At 46.3% G+C, this 18,169-nt stretch overlaps 1 pseudogene; it reads left to right on the top strand.

Moving 5' to 3' along the window:
• Positions 1 to 253: 253 nt before the first annotated feature.
• Positions 254 to 18,169, top strand: part of LOC117367670 — a 92,361-nt pseudogene continuing 74,445 nt past the window's right edge.

Below are 18,169 nucleotides of genomic sequence, written 5' to 3'. Positions count from 1 at the left end.
TACAGGTAAGCAATTTTGCTCTCTGCAGGAAGGGAACTGGGTCTCCCAGGGATTTCTAGTTTCAGGACACAGAACGTTTCTGCTTCTCTTCTGAATCTTGAGACAGCACAGTAGATTCCACACGAATGATCTGCCCTGTATCTGCTATTTCTACAGCTCCACCTTAAGGAGGTGGGATTTCCAGGATGACCTCACTGAAGGGGTGGGGTGTAGAGCTCTGCACAGGCTCAGTTGTTTTCTCTACTTCCAGAGCTGCAAAGAACAGACAAGATTCAGAAGAGAAGCAGAAACTTTCTCTGTCCTGCAACTGCAAATCCCTGGGAGAACCAGTTCCCTTCCTGCATAGGGGTGAGGAGGGATTATATCTAAGACTCAGGGATCAGCCCAATCTGCTCATCTTTCCAGGAAGAGGAAAATCTCCAGCCTGAATCCATCCCAGCAGCTGCAGAATTCAGAGGGAAACAGGAGGGAAATGTTTGCCCTGGGTTCTGACCAGGTAATTTTAAAAAAGTTTTTGGTCTAATAAAAAGGTATTTTCTTTTCTTTGTTTTGATTTCTATGTTTATTGTCTTGTGTCAAGTAAGAAATTCTTCTTTACTCTTGTAAAAGGAAAACTTTTCCCTGTGCATCTCTTCCAGCCTTCCCTTCTCTTTTCTTGTTCATCTGTTTTGGATAAGGTGACCATACGTCCCGTTTTGAGACCTCCTGTCCCGTTGTCCCCACAGACAGCTTCGGGACGCCGAAATGTCCCGTTTTCGGGGACAGCATCCCGAAGCTGTCCCTGAAAACGGGACAGCGTCCCGAAGCTGTGCTCGGGGACAACGGGACAGGCGGTCACTTCCTGTCCCTCCCTGCCGCAAAAAAAAAAAGCCTCCCCATCTTTCCCCCCTGTCTGCTGCTCTTACTGCCCTGCCTGTACAGCTGCTAAACCCGACAGGAAGTCTTCTTTCCGACATCAATTCTGATGTTGGAGAGGACGTTCTGGGCCAGCCAATCGCTGCCTGGCTGGCCCAGAACATCCTCTCTGACGTCAGAATTGACGTCGGAAAGAAGACTTCCTGTTGGGTTTAGCAGCTGTAGCAGCAGGGCAGTAAGAGCAGCAGACAGGGGGGAAAGATGGGGAGGCTTTTTTTTTTTTTTTTTTTGCGGCAGGGAGGGAAGGAGATAGCTAGGCAGGCAAGTAGGCTGGCTTTGCCAGGGAGGGTGGGAGAGAGGTAGACAGGCAGGCAGCCTGGCTTTGGCCAGGGAGGGAGGGAGAGAGGTAGACAGGCAGGCTGGCTGGCTTGGGGGTGGGGGTGGGACAAAATGTGGAAGGCAATGCGAGGGACATAGGAAGGAGGCACTGGGCACTAAAGACATGGGAAGGAGGCACTGTGGGCATTAAAGACATGGGAAGGAGGCACTGGGGGCACTAATGACACAGGATGGAGACACTGGGGGCACTAAGGACATGGGAAGGAGGCTCTGGGGGCATTAAGGACATGGGAAGGAAGGAGGGAGGGAATAGAAAGGGACAATTGTTGGGCCTGAGTGCAGAAAGAAAGAAACAAAAGAAAGGATGCACAGACAGAAGGAAACACAACCAGAGACTCATGAAATCACAAGACAACAAAGGTAGGAAAAATGATTTTATTTTTAATTTAGTGATCAAAACGTGTCAGTTTTGAGAATTTATATCTGCTGTCTATATTTTGCACTATATTTGTCTATTTTTCTTTAGTTACTGAGGTGACATTGCATATTTGAAAGTCATTTGCCTTGACATCTTTGAAAATCCCCCCAAATATAAATGATAATTAACATTTTCTCTGCGTATAGTGTGCTTTGTAGTTTTTTTTAAATTTTATGGTTACCATTATGAATTAATAAGATATGTTACATGAAAAATGAATGGAAGAAATTGGGGATGGGGTTGGGGGTGGGGCTAGGGCAGGGTTGGGGGTGGGGCTAGGGTGGGATTGGGGGCGGGACTGACAATTAATAGATGTCCCCTTTTGATGAAAAAAATAAATGGTCACGTTAGTTTGGGAGGGAAGACTAACCTGTTGGAGGTAGATTGCAGTAGTCTGTATAAGAGGGTTAATGAGATAGGAAGAGGGAAGGAGAACTGCATGACCCCATTAATAGATGGTAGGCTCAGGATTGGGGTCCTCTAGAGTGATGTGGGATTTCCCTGCTGCATTACTGCTTGTAAAGATCTACCATATATGCTAATGTAGCCTGGAGGTAAATTCATACCCCAAGGGATGTGAGATTGGGTGCATGAATCTCCCCAATCTAGGCAAAGAACATTAGCAGTCTCTATTTTATTTAGGGCTGCCTATGTGTTAAAGGTGGTTAGAACAATGTGAACTGGATAGCAGCAGCTCTGGACTGGAGTTCCTGCCTCTTTTTTATAGGCCAATGAAACCTGACATGCACTGTTACTGAACAGGATACAGCTTGTAAAAAGGCAACTTCTAAAAATGTGCAGTACACAAGGCCTCAGGCAGGGCTTGGATCTAATCTAGACTAATCTAATGCTTGGCTTTGTATACCGAGACTTCAATCGAAGAAAGCTCGTCTCGGTTTACAATAGTTAGTTTAGGCAATAAGAACTATAGAGAAGGAGATATCAAAGAGAATTAGTTACCAAAATGCTTAGTGAACAGGATAGTTTTCAAAGACTTACGAAAAAAGGGAAGGGAAACAGAGCTTCTTAAAAAGAGTGGAAGATTGTTCCAAAGTTGAGGGAATTGAAGGTCAAAGATTGACCAAAGATCTTGACTCCTTTGATACCTTTGCTAGAAGGACAGAATAGTTTGAATTGTTGGTCACCCCTTGCAAAAAATAATCTATAAAAATTCCAAGATAAAGAAACTAGGGGAGTGAAAATACCATGAAGAATTTTAAAGATGACACAGGCACATTTGAACTGGACTCTGAAATACACAGGGAGCCAATGAAGATTATGAAGCAATGGTGTCACATGGCCGAATTTATGCTTCCCGAAAATCAATCTAACAGCAGTATTTTGGACCAATTGTAGTCTGGAAAGACAGGTTTTTGTAATACTAAGATAAATGACATTGCAATAATCAAGATGAGATAAAATGATTGATTGAACTAGAATGGAAAAATGGTGTTGATGAAAAAGGTGTCTAACCTTCCTCAACATGCGCAAATTGAAAAGCATTTCTTAATCACAGAGTTAATTTGATCCTTGAAAGAGAGTGAGGAGTCAAAAAGGACTCCTAGGATCTTGGCAGAAAACTCGATTTATAAGGAGGATCCAGAAGCCTGTGTTACAGAACTAGGGAGACAATCCAATTTTGGGCCTAGCCATAATAATTTCATCGTAGACGCATTCAGTTTCATCCAAACGGCCTGGGTCCACACTAGAAGTTTGGAGATTCAGAGATTAACTTTAGATACTAAATCGATGGTATCCGGATCTATCTCTATCAGTATAAAAATGTCATCTGCATAAGTGAGTAAGGTTTCGCAGGTAGACAACTTAAAAATATTAAGGGTAGTATTGTAAAGATTAAATAATATTGGAGAAAGTAGAGATTCCTGAGGGACTCCACAAGGGCACTGCCAGGAAATGGATGTGTTACTTTCAAAATTCACTGAATAAGAGCGATGCAGAAGGAATTTGGAGAACCAATCCAAGACTGCTTGGTGGAGACCTATATCTGAAAGCAGCTGAAGGAGGATGTCATGATGAACCACGTGAAATGCTGCAGATAAATCAAATTGAAGTAAAATGGAATATTTATTTTGAGAATGAATTTGTTGGATTTTAGAAAGAAAATAGATCAATAAAGTTTCAGTACTAAAGTTAGAACAGAATCCGTGTTGAAATAGCTGGAATAGAAAGAATTTTTCCAAGTAATCAGTAAGTTGGCTAGCTACAATTGACTCTAATGGTGGATTCACATCAATATATGAGTGACATCATCAGCGATTTCTTAAGCTCCTGCCTTGGGCTATCTCCACCAATAGATCAGATTCTTAGCACAGGGGATCTCACAATCAGGAGATACTAAAACAACATGCCATCTTTAATATACTTGAATATGTAAATAGTTTGTTGTTTTATTCTGCAACCTACTGTTCAAGAAGAGCCTCTCTCTGGTTCTAGAGAGATGGAATAAAGTTGAAGTTATGTTTACTAAAACCATCTATATGGTTTGGCATTATTGAGAAGAATACTTGCTCTGGCCTTCCAGCAAATGTCTGGTTCTGGTTCATGGCCCACCTAAAGGAGTAAATTGTGAGGATCTCTACCCTACAGCTGGGTACAACAAGGGGACTAAAATATAAATCCATCCAAATATAAACTGTGGTAAACTTTTAAGCCAAAAAGGGGGAAAAAAGTGTTGACTTGAATATAAACCCAACTCATGTCAGTCTTGCAAGGTTACTGTGGGAGCGAGTGACTTGGCGGTTAGAGCTGCTGCCTTAGCACCCTGAGTTTGTGAGTTCAATCCCAGCCTGCTCCTTCTGACTCTAGACAAGTCACTTAATCCCTCCATTGCCCCAGGTACCACAGTTAGATTGTGAGCCTGCAGGGCAGATAGGGAAAATGGAAATGCGAAAGAACTACCGAAGCCTGGAACAGCCACAAAAACGATCAGAAGAAATGTCACAAGGCGATAAGGGATGCCAAAAAGGTCTATGAGGAGACTAAACTCCTTCTTTGCGTCTGTCTTTACGAAGGAGGACATTACATCAATACTTGAAACAGTGAAAGTGTTCAAGGGAGAAATAGAGAACAGCCTCACCACATTAGAAGTGGATTTGGACCAGATATACTACCAGATCGACAAACTTAAAAGCGACAAATCCCCTGGACCGGATGGAATTCACCCTAGAGTTTTAAAGGAGCTGAAGGTAGAAATCGGAGAACTACTGCAAAACCTTGCCAACCTGTCAATTAGAACTGGACAGATACCGGATGACTGGAAGATAGCGAACGTCACCCCAATTTTCAAAAAAGGATCAAGCGGAGAACCGGGTAACTACACACTGGTGAGTCTGTCAGTCCCTGGAAAAATGGTCGAGGCACTGATTAAAGATAGCATAGTCTGGCACTTGGATACACACGACCTGATGAGAGCCAGTCAGCATGGTTTCAGGAAAGGGAAGTCATGCTTGACAAATTTACTACAATTCTTTGAAACAGCAAACAAACAAATCGATAACAGGGAACCAGTGGACATAATATACTTGGACTTCCAGAAAGTGTTTGACAAAGTTCCACACGAAAGACTTCTCAGGAAATTGCAAAGCCACGGAATAGAGGGAGACATACTAAGGTGGATAGGCAAATGGCTGGAAAACAGAATGCAGAGGGTAGGCATAAATGGGAAGCTCTCAGACTTGGAGAAAGTGACTAGCGGTGTGCCCCAGGGCTTGGTTCTTGGGCCCATCTTATTTAATATTTTCATCAACGATCTAGAAGAAGGAACGTCCAGTGAAACCATCAAGTTTGCAGACGACACAAAGCTATGTCGGACAATCAGATCACAAAAGGACAGCGAGGAACTACAGAGAGACTTGAGCCAGTTAGAGAGATGGGCAGAGACATGGCAAATGAAGTTTAATGTGGAAGAATGCAAGGTAATACATTTGGGCAGAAAGAACAAGGAGCACAAATGCAGCATGTCTGGTGCAATTCTGGGTAAGAGTGAACAAGAAAAAGACCTGGGGGTACTGATAGATAGGACACTGAAACTGTCAGCACAATGCATGGCAGCGGCAAAGAAAGCAAATAGAATGTTGGGCATGATAAAGAAGGGAATCACGAGTAGATTGGAGAGGGTCATAATGCCGCTTTATAGAGCAATGGTCAGACCACACTTGGAATACTGTGTCCAACACTGGTCTCCCTACCTAAAGAAGGCTATAAAACTGCTCGAGAGGGTGCAAAGGCGAGCAACGAAGCTGGTAAAATGGAGAACTTGAACTATAAAGAACGACTTAGAAAACTTGGGTGCCGCTCTACACTCCGAAGAGGAACCCGATGTCGAGGGACTCACCTCAATCGGAGCGGAGAGTTTCCGTGGGCGCCTCGTGGTCGGCAGGATTGGACTCGCTGCTACTGAGACCGGAGGACGCTCCAACGGGGAAGGCTCCTTAGCCGGCTTACCTGCGGGGTGCGACGCCGGCGCGGTATCGCGCAGTGTCGACGAAGTAGGTGCCGACTGAGATGGAGCCGACGTCGGTGCCGGTGGTGCGGAATCAGACATCTCGGCGCCGAACAATAACTGCTGCTGTATCTGGCGGTTTTTAAGTGTTCTCTTTTTTAAAGTCGCACAGCGGGAGCAGGTAGACGCTCGATGGTCAGGACCAAGACACTGCAGACACCAGTTGTGTGGGTCTGTCAGTGAAATTGGTTGAGCGCACCGCTGGCACTTTTTAAACCCGGGTTGAGGGGGCATGAAAGTGAATACGGCTTCTGCCAAATCGAAGGCCGAGGCCTCGATGATGGCAATAGGCCCCGCCGGGGCTAACCAAAAACTGAAGAAAAAAATTAAGTTTTTTTTTTTTTTTTTTAAGAAAAGAAAAGAAATAACGGAAATAAAATTTCCAAAAGGGTTTACGCGAGCGGGAAGGCGATATTAAGTAGAAAAAGAACTTTCAACAGCCGTTGAAAGAAACGCGTCTTCTTAGCTCCGCAGAAACTAAGAAACTGGGGACCGCGCGCCTCTGTCGGGCGGGAAGGCACTAGCGCGTGCGCGGTGCGGCCTACCAGAACTTTCCAAGTTCTTAGAGTGCAATCACTCTAAAATTGTCCGTACCGGGGCTCCGTCGGTGCCGTCACCCATCAGTCAAGAATATGCTGCCTGCTTGTCCTGGGATAACTGTCTTCATACTATAATGCACCAGAGATCTGATCTTACTGACAGAAGTCATATAACAAAGTCTACTACAGAAACATGATAAGGAAACTGGCTGACTGTGTCCGTGTCTTGCTTTCCAGACATCTGTCACATTCAAGGATGTTGCTGCTTATTTCTTGGAAATAGAGTGGGATGTTCTGGAAGAATGGCAGAAAGAGTTGTACAAGAAGGTCATCAAGGAGATTCATGACATCCTCATCTCACGAGGTAAATACACCTTCTCTATCTTCTATCACCGGTACGTTATGGAATGGGTGCTGTTATTTTCTGAACCCTAGAGAAATCCCAGGTATTGGGTCCCATCATCATCTGAAATTTAGAACCTGGCTTTTGATGCCATCCAATATCCAATAGGAGCCAATGTAAGAAGCCTCTAGTTTAAGGTCTTTCAACTTTAGCCAGTTTGTCTTCCTTTTCTAAGCTACAAAAATTTGGTACCGAAGGCAAGAGGAAGGATTCAGTTGTCAGATTTCTTGCTGAGAACTACAATATCTGTGTAAGGCCATGACACGTCAGCTGCAGAGTAGTCAACTGCAGTGTATAACCCCCTTTAGATGGTAACAGATGCCACCAAGAAGATAGCAACTGCAGTGTCTCCACCTTGGAGGGCCATGAAGAGAAATATCTGTACTAGCAAATGTCTAAGATTTTTTCTTAATCAACTGGCAGTCTGTAACTGTCTTTTTTCTCTAAGCTTTAAGCTTTGTCAGATATATACAATACTAAAATCCCAATATATATACACATACTAGAAGCTGACTGAATTTTGGTCAGTGCCAAAATTGCCTTAAAATTCTTTTTCTGCCTGGTTTTGGTTTTGTGTTTGTCTCCCTCCCCTCTAACCTGGAGTTGCCTTTACACTCTTCCCACTTGTAGGTGCCCCCAAGGACCTATTTTACAAGTTTTGGCAGTCTATGGGGAGTAGTGAGGGCAAGCGTGATCCTCAGTTGCTCCTCCCCTTGCTCTCAAAATTGCCACAGAGACACAGACACACATGGAAATTTATGGGATTCTACAAATATAATGTAAATATCATTGTCCTACTTCTTATTAACAGGTTATTTAATCATTAATCCTGATGTTATATTCAAGATTAAAAAAGAAGATGAGAAATATTTTCCACAACACTGTGAATTGGAGGAAAAAGGAAACCCAAATGAGCCCACCAAGAGTAAGCAGCTGTATTAGATTTAAAGGGTTTTGCATTTTCAGAGCACAAGATTGACATTAAACATTTAGGGGCCCTTTACTTAAGCTTAGAGTTTGCAAATGAAAGTGGAGGATGCTAAATACTTAGAAGCTCATATTATATGTACTAGTGTTTTAGCCCGTTACATTAATGGGTGCTAGTAGATATAAATATATTAAAGGTTATTTTAGTGTTAGTAACGAAGTGGGACTTGTGCTAAAACTGCAAGAGCTACTGATCAAATCATTTCCTCTAAAGAGGCAATTTTAGTAGTTTTAAACCGATGGAGCGTAAGCTATTCCCTATTGGATGAAGACGGAAACCCGCCAGGGCGCCTGACTGCAACTGTCCCAGTCCACCTCAAAAGCCCACCTCCTTAAAAGCCCACCTCGGCGGCGACAACTCCCGCCCGCATGCCCAGAGGTCAGCGCGCGCAAACCCCAACGGCTCCCTTCGGCCGCGCTCACACCCCGCGTCTCCTCCTCCTCATCGACATGGTGGGCCCGCCGCCACCTCCCCCCCTGATCCCGGCGCCGACCCCCCGCTACCAAGAATGGATCCTAGGCACCATCGACTCGCCGACCTGCAGCACGTCTGAACTTTGTCTGGACATGTGTGGTAAACGCACATGCGCACTCTGCCGGCCACGGAACTACAGATCAGGCAACATGGCGGTGAGAGTGCGCATGTGCGCTTAGCGTTTTATTATAAGAGATGGGCTTCTTAGTATTTAGCATGCGCTAATTCCACTAGCATGCAATAAGCTTTAGTAAAAGGGCCCCTTAGAGACTTAAACTCTGTTTCCTAATTTATTATTATCAGATTCTTGGTGAATCCTAGATGTGTTTTCTTGTAACAGGGTTTCCAATTGTAACATCCGTTTTCTCACTAAGCGTTAAACAAGAGGAAGATCTCCCCTTCATAAATCCTCCTGAATCAGAGACATCTGAACAGACCCATCTTTCTGTACCGAGTAAGTATCAAATTCCTCCTGCACATCTTTATTAAGGTCAGCTGAATCCATGTAGGAACTTGGTAGTGGTGAGAAGCTATCATACTCTCTTCCCCTATTTTGATGAAGTAAGTGCACAGAAAGGCAGAGGGGGTCCTGGAGGTGGGATCAGGTCTATAAGACCCTTAACCTAGAATGTAAAGGGGTTGAGAAAGGGTTGGTGGTGGAGAGGCTTCCCCGTTGTTATGAGGGGGAACCTTACTGATGAACGTGGTGCATTTTGACTTAGGCATGGAGAGTTTTATTTTTATTTAGATAATTTACTTATTTATTGGGATTTATTATCCACCTTGATGAAGAGATTCACCCAAGGCGGTGTATAGCAAAACATATTATAATTTTTTTACAGCATAACAACAGTAAAATGACTGAATATAAGCACAAATGCTATGAATGAGGACACATGTCCTCGTCCCGCCACATGTACCTCGTGAGTCAGCTTCGGATCATGGGGAAGCCCAGGCTTTCCCTGACACCCACGCTAAGGGTTCCCCGGCCGCCGACGGTCAGGGTGAAAAGGATTCCCTTACCGCCGGATCGGCTGGGGATTCCCTTTGTGCGTCAGTTGGTTCCTCAGCCTCAGCGTCAAGAAAGTTCAGGCTTTTCAGATGCAGCAGGCCGCAGGAGCTCCGATTTTGGCAGCTTCAAGTCCAATTTCAGCAGGAACCTCCTCCATTTCATTTACCTCAGGTGACCTTCCCCCTGTTCTGGATATACAGGGGCAAGATATGGCAGGGTCCCCTGCTGGGGTAGGGAGTCCCTTGGGGTCACTGGGGTTTTTCCCCCTGAATTTATGTTAGCAATTTGTAAGGCTTATGTGCTGGTGGCTGGAGGTTCCTTGTCCATTCTGGCAGTCTCGGGGGGGGGAGGGGGGGGGTGTGGCCCCACACAGCGACGGTTTTGCCCACCTACTCCTCTTTCGACCAAGGGTCTCTCGGGATGAGGATTTTTGCCCAGAGGAGGAAGATGTTATTGATGAGGACCTGGACCCTTGGCGAGATTTCTAGGATCCTCTTGGGGGATCAGATTCCGCCAGCAAGGGGTTTGAGCACCCCCCTGCTGGCGAATATGGGTCTCTGGTGTGCATTTTTCAGCGGAAAGAGCTTCATGAGCTAATTCTTCAGGTTTCCTCAGTTACGCACCTTGAGGACACCATGTCGGAGCCCATGCGTATGGTGGACCCCTTGCTTAAGGGGATCTGCTCTGATTCCCACTCTTTTCCTATGCATCAGGATATTTGGGACATTATGCTTGCACAGTGGCAGGTGCCGGAAGCTCCCTTTCGTTTTGCGCACTCCATGGCCCGCCTGTATCCAATTCCTGCAGGGAATAGGGACACTCTGAAGTCGCCTGTTGTGGACGCGGTGGTCTCGGCCATCTCTAAGAGGTATACCGTGCCTGTTGAGGGCGATGCGGCCTTAAAGGACCCGGAGGAGCATAAGTTAGAGTCCCTTCTTAAACAGAGTTTTGATGTGACAATTCTGGTGGTCCAGGCGGCAATTCTGGTGGTCCAGGCGGCAATTCTGGTGGTCCAGGGTACTGAAAAGAGGCAGCCCCTCGACCAGGGCGGAAGTGGCGGAAATCACACCCACGTTTGCTTGAGGATAGGCCTAGGCTGCTGGCTTGAGGTGGTGCTGCTCGTGGGTGTGATTTCCGCCACTTCCGCCCTGGTCGAGGGGCTGCCTCTTTTCAGTACCCTGGGCTCTCTAGAGCCAGGTTATTCCAACACATGCAGTCCTGTTGTGGGGCCCGCTGGGGTGTGGGTAGCACCCCTGCCGGGTCCCCTGCCGCCCATCCTGCCCAATGACTCCTTGCCGGCGCCTGTCTTGGTTCCGGTGGGCGCCCGGCTGAGGGATTTATATTCACAGTGGGCAGATATCATGTCCAATCAGTGGGTTCTGGAGGTGATTCAGGACGGTTATGCTCTGGAGTTTGCCTGTTCCTTGCCACACTGTTTTTTCACTTCTCCATCGCAACTGGCGTGGAAGCAGCAGGCCTTTCGCCAGACCCTTCAAAGATTGTTGGATCGCCATGCAATGGTTCCAGTTCCCTCGCAGGAGTGGGGCACAGATTGGTACTCGATTTACTTTGTTTCGGCCTATCCTGGATTTGAAGGTGGTCAAGAGGGCTGTTCACATGCCTTCCTTCCGCATGGAAACTCTGCGGTCTGTGATTCTGGTGGTTCTGCCAGGGGAGTTTCTGACCTCTCTAGATCTGACTGAGGCCTACTTGCACATTCCTATTCGGGCCTCCCATGAACGCTTCTGCACTTTGTGATCTTGGGGCAACATTATCAATTCTGATCATTTCTCTTTGATCTGGCTACACGGATGTTCTCCAAGTTGATAGTGGTCGTTGCAGCGGCGTTGCGAAAAGAGGGCATTCTAGTTCATCCCTACCTGGATGACTGGTTGATTCCAGTGAAGTTGTTACAGGATAGCACCTGGGTCACGGCTCGAGTGATGGAGTTTCTGCAGTCGCTGAGATGGGTAGTCAACCTTGCCAAGAGCCTTGTCTCCCTCTCAGAGCCTGGAGTATCTAGGCGTGCTATTCGACATCTCTTTGGGGAAGGTCTTCTTTCCGGAGGCCTGGATAAGAAAATTGCAATCTCAGATTTGCCTGCTTATGGCATCCTGTATCCTCGGGCGTAGGACTTCCTCCAAGTCTTGGGGTCGATGGCGGTTTCCCTCGATGTTGTCAGGTGGTCGTCTCAGAGGCACAGTCTGGATCACCCTGTTCCACTTCCGGGCTTAGCTCAGGGAAGTCTTCGTTGGTGGCTCCAGACCTCCCATCTTGTATAAGGGGCGAGCTGGATAAGCTGCAGTGGACGGTGCTGCTCACGGATACCAGTATTCTCAGTTGGGGAGCTCAGTGTCTAGGTCACTCAGCCCAGGGCACCTGGTCCACGGAGGAGGCTTCTTGGTCGATCAATGTCTTGGAGACCAGAGCCATCCGTCTGACGTTGCTAGTCTTCCAGTCCTTTCTGATGGGCAAGTCAGTCAAGGTTTTGTTGGACAATGCCACGGCAGTGGCCTATGTCAATCATCATGGGGGCACCAGGAGCACTTTAGTGGCACAGGAGGCGACTCTGCTAATGGTCTGGGCGGAGTCGCACCTTCAAGAAGTATCAGCATCCCACATAACCGGAGTGGAGAATGTTCAAGCAGACTTCCTAAGTCGTCACATGCTAGATCCCGGAGAGTCGTGTCTCAGCCCGGTGGCTTTACAGTTGATAGTGCAATCTTGGGGTCAGCCCCTCATGAACCTGATGGTCACAAGTGTCAATGCCAAAATACTCCGCTTCTTTAGTTATCACAGAGACGGTCGGGCCGAGGGCCTGGATGCTTTGGTTCAGCCATGGCCAACGGAGGGGCTGTTGTATGTGTTCCCTCCGTGGCCATTAGTGGGCAGAGTTCTTCTCCACATAATTCAACATGTGGGCCTCCTGGTTCTGATGGCTCGGGATTGGCCTCGACGACTATGGTACATGGATCTGGTGATGCATCTGGTGGCGGATCCTCTTCCTCTGCCTATCTTGGATGACCTTCTGACTCAGGGTTCCATTCCAATGTTCGTTCCGGGTCCCTTTTTTCTTATGGCTTGGTTCTTGAAAGGGGTGGCTTAGGTAAGAAGGGGTATTCAGATAAAATGATCTCAACTCTCTTGAGGTCCTGGAGGCTTTCCACATATCGGGCATATGTGAGGGTTTGGCGTCTATTTGAGGAGTGGTGTGATGAGTGTGGAGTGGTCTCTTTTCATGCCTCCCTGCCTAACATCTTAGAGTTCTTGCAGGATAGCCTGGATAGGGCACTGGCTTGGTCTTCTCTCCAGGTTCAGCTTGCGGCTTTGTCAGCCTTTCGTAGGTTATTGAAAGATCAGCGTTTGACTGCCATTCCTGATGTGATTTGCTTCTTGCGGCGGCCAAATTGCTCAAGCCTCCCGTGTGACCCTCTGTTCCATCTTGGGATCTTAATCTGGTTCTGTCAGTTCCTCTGCGCCCTCCTGTTGAACTGTTGGGTGACTGCTCTTTGTAGGTTCTTACTCTTAAAGCGGTCTTCTTGGTGGCCATTGCTTCAGCTGGTCGTGTTTCTGAGCTGCAGGCTTTCTCTTGTAGGGCTTCCTTCTTGGAGTTTTCTAGGGAGTGGGTTGTCTTGAGGCCTGTTCCTTCTTTTCTGCCAAAGGTAGTTTCTCCTTTTCATGTCAATCAGGCAGTGGTCCTCCCGGTGTTGGGCCCGGGAGGGCTCTTCCGAGCAGAGACAGCTGTGCAAGTTGGATGTCAGTCGGGCCTTTCGCTCTTATATGCAGAGGACAGGGGAGATCAGGAAATCAGGTCTTCTCTGTGTCCTTCTCACGGGTCCTCGTAAAGAGGGATGGCGCTTTTAAGGCTACTATTGTGCACTGGCTCAAGAAGAAGCCTGTTCCTGTTTTTCTCAAGGCTCATTCTACTAAGGGTCAGGCAGCTTCTTGGGCTGAGTCTTCTCTAGTGTCTCCAGTAGATATTTGCAAGGCTGCAGTTTGGTCTTGTCTGCATTCCTTTGTCAGACACTACCATGTGGATGTTCAAGTGCGTTGGGACGCAGTATTCAGTGAACGTGTTCTGGGGTCAGCCTTTCGGGAGTCCCACCCTTAATGGATACTGCTTTGGTACGTCCCATTCGTAAGGACTATACCAGTCTACTAGGCGATACATAAGGAGAAATTAGGTTCTTACCTGCTAATTTTCTTTCTGTTAGCCTGTAGACTGGTATAGTCCCCCCCACCCCCCATCTGTCTTTGTGCGGTGATTGCAGATTTTGTTTTTTCTGCGGGTTCTAAAATTTTTCTAGGGCAGGGGAGAAGTAAGAACAGCTGTTGTGGCTCAGCTGGCTTAGATGGTGAGCTGTGGAGATGTTTTCTTCACCAGGAATAAGTTATACACATGTTCCAACAATAGTATTTGTTGGTTTTTCCACTCCTGTTCGGAGTGTGTTATACTGTTTTCAATAGAAGTCTTTCCTAGGTTCTGCTTGGCTATTCGGTAGACTGGATTGCTAGGGGGGATTCTAGCCTGATATACAAGTTTGTGTTCAGTCTCCACCTGCTGGTAGCAGTGAGGCGTATAACCCATTCGTAAGGACTATACCAGTCTACAGGCTAACAGAAAGAAAATTAGCAGGTAAGAACCTGATTTCTCCTTTTAATTGTAAGCCAATCAGATGTTTTTGCAAATTCATCTGTAGCAGGGACTTTCTTCTTCTTTGTGACTTTGTACAGCACTGGTAGCACTATAGAAATAATTGATAATAGTCGTATATCAAGAATAAATGAACTTATTGAGGGCTGAAGACCTCTCCAGCCCCAGTTCGTTAAATCCGAACAATTTAGCAGATCTCCAGGTGGTGGTGTCAGGCAATAGAAGGTGGCAAATTTAAATGCTTCTAAATAAATAAATCTGTTCTTCATCTTGTTGCTATAGATCAGAAACCAAACCAAACAAACCTTCTGTTTGTAGCTCTTGAGGAAAAGACTTGCCCACCTCAGTAATAAGATAATCAGGGTCTGGGGTAACTTTTTTTTGAACATATTGTACTAACGAAGATCATCGTCCCGTAACAGGCTTCCACAACATCAAGCCTGACATTTTAATCCGATTTGAACAAGAGAGATTCAGGACTGAGCCTCCGGGATCTGAGGAAAGAGGAAATCTGACCACCACAGGCTCGTGTGAGGAACTGCATGAAACAGGTGATGACGCTTGAATTAAGATTCCTCCTCTGGATCAGGCACAGTGAGAATGAGATGTTATCATCACAGTCCTTCCTTTAACCTTTGTTGGGAGGATTATGTGTGTGTTCTAGTTACCTTATTTTCTCTTGTCATTTTCAGGTGTTCTTTTCTATTTATTTAAATGTTTTGTTCAAGGGGAGGGGGCTATACCCTCTCTTTTTCTTATTCTCCCTCACCATTTTTCCATGTTTCTTTCCTTTCTCTTCCTCTTCTTTCAACACCTTCTGTCTCTCATCCTATTTGTGTTGAATGTTACGGCTCATTTTCCGAGCTACAGAGGGACCTTAGCTCCTTCCACCAGAACACTTGAATTTTCAGAGCTCATAATATTCCCATCATCTCAGTATTAGCAAAATATTACTTTTCTTAGATTCTAATCTCTCCTTTAAATCTGAAGCTATTTTTCCATTCTTTTTACAGGCAGCCAAAGTTACAGTACTGAGAATACAATAGAGATCCTGAAAATGGAAGAGGATCCCGACAGTGACCACCTGGAGGGAGGAGTTGAGGATACTGATACCAAGAGTGGTAAGCCAAGAATTCCTTTATAATCCAATCCTTGCTAGGTGTTGTGGAGTACAGTGGAACCTTGGTTTGTGAGCATAATTCATTCCAGAAGCATGCTTGTAAACCAAAGTACTCGCATATCAAAGCAACTTACCCCATAGGAATTAATGGAAAAACAGACGATTTGTTCCACATCTCAAAAACTTACCATCAGTGACGCCTCCACCGCTGCTCATGTAGCTCTGGGAACTGGAAAGGGGGCTGTACTGCAGGGCGCTCATGTCGTGATGGTGCATGTTGTAACAGTGGTGATGTCGTGATGATGCATGTTGTAACAGTGGTGATGGTGCGCCCTGGCTCCAGGGTGCTGGCTGCACTTCTTGTATCATGGCCATGGCTACCGCCATCAGCCCCGGATAGCACCATTGGCCCAGTTCATGTGTACGTAGCCCCCAGACGCTATTATTTTTCTGTACATAATTTGGGTTTTTTTTGGTATATAATTCCTTGGAGTATATACAGTGTGCAAAATACTATCAGTAGCAGAAGTTCTGCAAAAAGCAGCTGGTTAGACATTGCATTACATTAGTATTTATTAATCAATAATATGCCCCAAGAGTTCAACGCAATTTACAGTTTAGAATGTAATACAATCCTTGGCCATAGCCAGGGATTGCATTATGTCATTATTGTTTTCTCATGTTCTTTCTTCTACTATTGAACCACAAATGCTTTCTGATCATTCGCTGGTGTTTCTGGATATTGAGGTAGGGGGTTCTAGAGGAAGTGGATGGAGGTTTCCTTCCTATCTTTATGAGGATTCACATTTTCAGCAATATCTTGTAGAACGTTAGGCAGTTTATGTTCACTTCAATGATGAACATATAGTAGAACCGGTTCTTTTTTGGGAAGCTTCTAAAGCAGTTCTTAGAGGTGATATCATTGCTTATGTCGCTTCACGGACATAAAATTACCTCTTTCGAACGTCACTTTCCATGTGCAGAACGTACTTATTTGCGACGTCCTACAGTTTCTCATAAAGAAAATATGCTTGTAGCACAAGTGGCTCTTAATACTCTCTTGCATGAAAGGTATCAACGTAGTGCTATATATATGAAATTTAAATTTTTTTCGTTTTGGAAATCGTCCTGGTCGTTTTTTAGCAAAACTCACTAAAACTTGGAATGGATCAAGGATGGTTCAATCACTTTGCCTTTCAGATGGGATTATTACTAATGTAACTAATAAAATTTCCCAAGCATTTTGTGATTATTTCGCATGGCTTTATACGTCTGATTCTTTTTCCCAACCTTCTCTTGTGCAAGCTTATTTAGAGGATGCTTCTTTGTCTAAGTTAACACCGCAAATATTAACTTCTTTAAATGCACCTATTAGAGGAGTAGAAATCCAAAAAGTTATAAAATCTTTATCTACTTGTAAGGCACCTGGGCCGGATGGATTTACAGGGGAATACAGCACAGTTACTTACCGTAATAGGTGTTATCCAGTGACATCAGGCAGATATTCTCTACATGTGGATGATGTCATCCACAGAGCCCCGTCGCGGACAGTGTTTCAAGCAAACTTGATTGAAGATCTCAAAATTTGCTAGTGCTGCCCACGCATGCGTGCCTTCCTGCTCCACTAGAGGGCGCATCCCCTCCTCGTGGTCTTCAGTTCAGATAGCTAGCAAAGAAGCCAACCTCGGGGAGGTGGGAGGGTTGCGAGAATATCTGCCTGCTGTCCCTGGATAACACCTGTTACGGTAAGTAACTGTGCTTTATCCCAGGACAAGCAGGCAGCATATTCTCTGCATGTGGGTGACCTCCAAGCTAACCAAAAAAGGGATGGAGGGAAAGTTGGCAATTTAGGCAAACAGATTATGCAAAATTGACTGGCCAAACTGGCCGCCGCGCCTGGAAAAGGCATCTAGACAGTAGTGAGAGGTGAAGGTATGAACCGAAGACCAAGTGGCAACCTTGCAGATCTCCTCAATAGGCGTGGCTCGGAGGAAAGCAACAGAAGCCGCCATCGCTCGGACTTTATGCCCCGTGACTCGACCTTGCAGCGAGAGACCAGCCTGAGCGTAGCAAAAAGAAATACAAACAGCTAACCAGTTGGATAAGGTGCGCTTGGAAACCGGATGGCCCAACCAATCAAAAGAGATGAACAGTTGAGGAGCCGTCCGATAAGACTCGGTATGTCGCAGGTAAAAGGCCAACGCCCTTTTACAATCAAGAGTGTGAAGCGCCACCTCCCCAGGATGAGAGTGGGGCTTTGGCAAAAACACCGGAAGAACAATGGACTGATTGATATGAAAGTCCGAAACCACCTTAGGCAAGAATGGGGGGAATCGACGAAAACCTGCGTTTAGAAGTACCCGGGGGGAGGACCCTGGGGTCCAGACCCTCGAGGTCCCGTAACGCCTCCGCGGGGAACCACGTCCCGAAGATAAGCCCCGTGAAAAGGAGGCAGGATCACCCTAGGTTGGCGCCTAGCGAACAGGTGAGCGCAGCAGGCTCGGGTTGGACATGGTGAGGTCCGAGGCTTTAATGGATCTGGTAGTGCGAGGACCCGGGGACCGACCCCACCTCGAGGGGGATGCCCGGGGACACTTCACAAGACGCCACGACTGGTGCCTTGACCGAGGTCGACTCGAAGGAGAAGCGTGCCTCGATGGAAGAGGCGAGGAATCCGACGAGGAGAGCCGCCGAGACCGGCATACCCGTTCCCGAGGAACCTCGACGGGGTACTTAGGCTGGTCAACCGCATGCAAGGTCGAGGCCGGCGCAAGGTGAGCCAACG

Source organism: Geotrypetes seraphini, chromosome 10 (genome assembly GCF_902459505.1).
Source record: "Geotrypetes seraphini chromosome 10, aGeoSer1.1, whole genome shotgun sequence".
NCBI lineage: Eukaryota > Metazoa > Chordata > Amphibia > Gymnophiona > Dermophiidae > Geotrypetes > Geotrypetes seraphini.
This window is presented reverse-complemented; position numbering and strand designations above follow the sequence as displayed.